We start from the raw sequence: 4,576 nt of genomic DNA, 5'->3' as shown, positions 1-4,576 counted from the left end.
TCGGAATTCGAGGGACGCCATCTTGGATGACGTCATTTAAAGGAACCGTCATTCGTCGTTCAGTCGTCGGCCAGGATGGATGTTCCGCATCTGAGGTCTTCAGGATGCTGCCGCTCCGCTCCGGATGGATGACGATAGAAGATGCCGCTTGGATGAAGACTTCAATCGGATGGAAGACCTCTTCTGCCCCGCTTGGATGACGACTTCTACCCGATGGAGGACCTCTTCTTGCTCCGCTTGGATGAAGAATTTGGCTCGGCTGGGTGAAGACGACTCAAGGTAGGGAGATCTTCAGGGGCTTAGAGTTAGGTTTATTTAAGGGGGGTTTGGGTTAGATTAGGGGTATGTGGGTGGTGGGTTGTAATGTTGGGGAGGGGGTATTGTATGGTTTTTTTTACAGGCAAAAGAGCTGAACTTCTTGGGGCATGCCCCGCAAAGGGCCCTGTTCAGGGCTGGTAAGGTAAAAGAGCTTTGAACTTTAGTAATTTAGAATAGGGTAGGGCATTTTTTTATTTTGGGGGGCTTTGCTATTTTATTAGGGGGCTTAGAGTAGGTGTAATTAGTTTAAAATTGTTGTAATATATTTCTAATGTTTGTAAATATTTTTTTATTTTTTGTAACTTAGTTCTTTTTTATTTTTTGTACTTTAGTTAGTTTATTTCATTGTATTTATTTGTAGGAATTGTATTTAATTTATTTATTGATAGTGTAGTGTTAGGTTTAATTGTAGATAATTATAGGTATTTTATTTAATTAATTTATTGATAGTGTAGTGTTAGGTTTAATTGTAACTTAGGTTAGGATTTATTTTACAGGTAAATTTGTAATTATTTTAACTATTTTAGCTATTAAATAGTTCTTAACTATTTAATAGCTATTGTACATGGTTAAAATAAATACAAAGTTACCTGTAAAATAAATATTAATCCTAAAATAGCTATAATATCATTATAATTTATATTGTAGCTATATTAGGATTTATTTTACAGGTAAGTTGTCAGCCGTATTTGGTCAGTTCAGGATTTAACCCAACTGCTAGCGTGGATATTAAAACACACGCTAGCACACTGAGAAATATCCAGGACGTGACCCACTCAGGAAACAAAATAAGCAGGGTATCAGAACTTCCCAAAAGAATATTAATTCAAAATATCTTCTTGAGGATAGAATTATATTACAGGAGATAGCGTTCCTTTCTCAGGAAAATAGAAACAAACAAAGCTTATGTCCCTTTAAGCAGGTTGATAGCAAGCAAAAATAATAATGTCCTTTTAGCAGAAATAAAGCAAACAAAAAAATAAAGTCCCTTTAAGCAGGTGTCCGCAAACAAATGTTAATGTCCTTTTAAGCAGGATTGTCAGCAAAGAAATGATAATGTCCTTATTGGCAGGATTAAAGCAAACAAAGATAATGTCCCTTTAAGCAGGTGTCAGCAAACAAATGATAATGTCCTTATTGGCAGGATTAAAGCAAACAAAGATAATGTCCTTTTAAGCAGGTGTCAGCAAACAAATGATAATGTCCTTTTAAGCAGGATTGTCAGCAAAGAAATGATAATGTCCTTATTAGCAGGGTTAAAGCAAACAAAGATAATGTCCTTTTAAGCAGGTTAGCAGGCAATCAAGATTTGGAAGCAAGAGGCATTGGCAAAACAAAGTTGAGGAGGATAGGGTCAGGTTTCAAAATTGTACTCACACAGACAGGGACCGGCAGAAGAGAGAGAGAGAAAACAAACGGGCACCGAGTAAATCTCCCGCCGAGATTTTAAAGGCAGAGAGAGGCCGCCACGTCATAGGGGTTGTCAGAGAATGCGTCACGTTGCCTAGCAACGTGACGTAGAACCCCAGAAGAGATCCGGGAGCCGCGGCGACACGGCGATGAACGGTAATTCATGACATCACCCCCCCCTCAAGGACCCCTCCGGGGGACAGGACCAGGCCTAGCAGGGTGGAACTTGTGAAAGGCCTTAATTAAGGCAGGGGCATGCACCTGCCGGGCAGGTTCCCAAGATCGCTCAGCAACAGGATAACCTTTCCAATGAACGAGATAATACAGTTTCTTCCCACGAAGTTTGGAATCCAGGATGTGACTGACCTCAAATTCAGGTAGGCCTTGAACCAAAAGAGGTGGAGGTTTGAGCAGAGGTTTAGAATACCTATTAGATAATACAGGTTTCAAAAGAGATACGTGAAATACCGGATGGGCTTTGAGGGTCTTGGGCAGAGCAATTCGGTAAGCAGTAGGACATACTTGACCCAGTATTCGGAAAGGACCCACATATCGTGGCCCCAATTTGGTGGAAGGCTGTTTGAGGCGAAGATGACGTGAAGAAACCCAAACCTTATCGCCAGGCCGATATTTGGGAGCCCTCCGTCGCCGAAGATCAGAATAGAACTTATAACGTTCAGAAGCCTTGGAAAGAAGAAGGTGTATTTTCTTCCAATGACGAGTTAACCTCCTGGCGGATAGATCAGAAGCAGGATTTTCAGTGGAAGAGGTGTGTAGAGGAAACGTTCTGGGTTGAAATCCATAGGCTGCATGAAAAGGAGAGGTCCGAAGAGAGGAGTTGTAACGTGTGTTATGAGCCAATTCTGCTAGTGGAAGGTAACCAGTCCAATTAGAATGATGATGATCCACATAATGCCTCAAATAAGTTTCAAGGCACTGGTTAACCCTCTCGGTTTGGCCATTAGACTCTGGATGATGTGACGTAGACAAAGAGATAGTTGTTCCAAAGTGTTTGCAGAGTGATCTCCAAAACCGAGAAACAAACTGTACTCCTCTATCCGAAACAATGTTCAGAGGGAAGCCATGTAATCTCACAATGTGTAAGAGAAAAAGTTCGGAAAGTCTTTTGGCAGATGGTAAACCAGGTAAAGGAATGAAGTGAGCTGTCTTAGTGAACCTGTCAACAACCACCCAGATAGTGTTGTTTCCAGCTGAAAGAGGAAGATCGGTAATAAAATCCATGGATAAATGGGTCCAAGGCTGATGAGGAATGGGTAACGGTTGAAGCAAACCGGAGGGAAGTTGACGAGGAGTCTTATTGCTGGCACACTGTGTACATACTGAGACATAATCTGTAACATCTTGAGACAGAGTAGGCCACCAGACATGTTGCTTGAGCTTTCGAGCGGTGTTACTGATGCCAGGATGTCCAGAGAGAGGACTGTCATGAGCCCAATATAGAATCTTGGAACGAAGACGTTTAGGAACAAAGAGTAGGCCATCAGGAGGTTTGCAAGACAAAGGAAGATCCTTTTGAGCAGATTGTAAGTCATGTAACCACGAGGTTGATAACTGGGCTAAGACTTTATGAGGTTGAAGTATGGTACCAGTTTCAGGAGTTGAAGTGTCTTGAAATTGTCTGGAAAGGGCATCAGCCTTGATGTTCTTAGAACCGGGAATATAAGACAGATTGTAATGAAAACGTGAGAAGAACAGAGACCAACGTGCTTGTCTGGAGTTCAGTCGTTTGGCCGTTTGAAGATAGAGAAGGTTTTTATGATCTGTGAGTATAGTAAACGGCAAAGAAGTGCCTTCCAACCAATGCCTCCATTCATCCAGTGCCATTTTAATAGCAAGTAACTCCTTATTACCTACATCATAATTTAATTCAGAAGGAGAAAATTTCTTGGAGAAGAATCCCACAGGGTGGATCTTTCCTGTGTCAGGTATACGTTGGGAAAGAACAGCCCCAGCAGCAACTGATGAAGCATCCACTTCAAGAATAAATTGAAAATCCGGATTTGGGTGACGCAGGATAGGTGCAGAAGAGAAAGCTTTTTTGAGAGAATCAAAAGCTTCAACAGCTTCAGGAGGCCAATCTTTACAGTTTTGTCCTTTCCTAGTGAGAGACGAAAGAGGTGACGTTATAGTAGCAAAACCTTTGATGAATTTCCTGTAATAACTGGCAAATCCCAGGAAACGTTGCAGAGCTTTAAGAGAATCAGGTTTAGGCCACTCCAAAATGGCAGAGAGTTTAGTTGGATCCATTTCAAATCCTGATTCAGAGATTACATATCCCAAAAAGGGAATGGACCTTTGATGAAAAGAACATTTCTCCAGTTTGGCAAATAGATGGTTATCTCTTAAACGTTGAAGTACTTTCCTGACGTGATGTATATGATCTTGGTAGTTCTGAGAAAAAATTAATATATCGTCAAGGTAAATGATAACAAAAATATTCAAGAAATCCCGAAAAATCTCATTCACGAAGTGTTGAAAAACAGCAGGGGCATTACACAGCCCAAACGGCATGACAAGATACTCATAATGCCCAAATCGAGTGTTAAAGGCTGTCTTCCACTCATCACCCTTGCGCATACGGATAAGATTGTATGCTCCACGGAGATCGAGCTTGGTAAAAATGGTGGAACCTTGAAGATATGTGAATAATTCAGGTATTAGGGGTAAAGGATAACTGTTCTTGATGGTGATTTGATTTAACCCTCTGTAATCGATACAAGGTCGCAGTCCGCCATCCTTCTTTCCCACAAAGAAGAACCCAGCCCCTACAGGAGAAGAGGAGGGTCGAATGAATCCTCTGGCCAAATTATCTTTGATATATTCTTCC

This window comes from Bombina bombina, chromosome 4, assembly GCF_027579735.1.
Source record: "Bombina bombina isolate aBomBom1 chromosome 4, aBomBom1.pri, whole genome shotgun sequence".
Lineage (NCBI taxonomy): Eukaryota > Metazoa > Chordata > Amphibia > Anura > Bombinatoridae > Bombina > Bombina bombina.
This window is presented reverse-complemented; position numbering follows the sequence as displayed.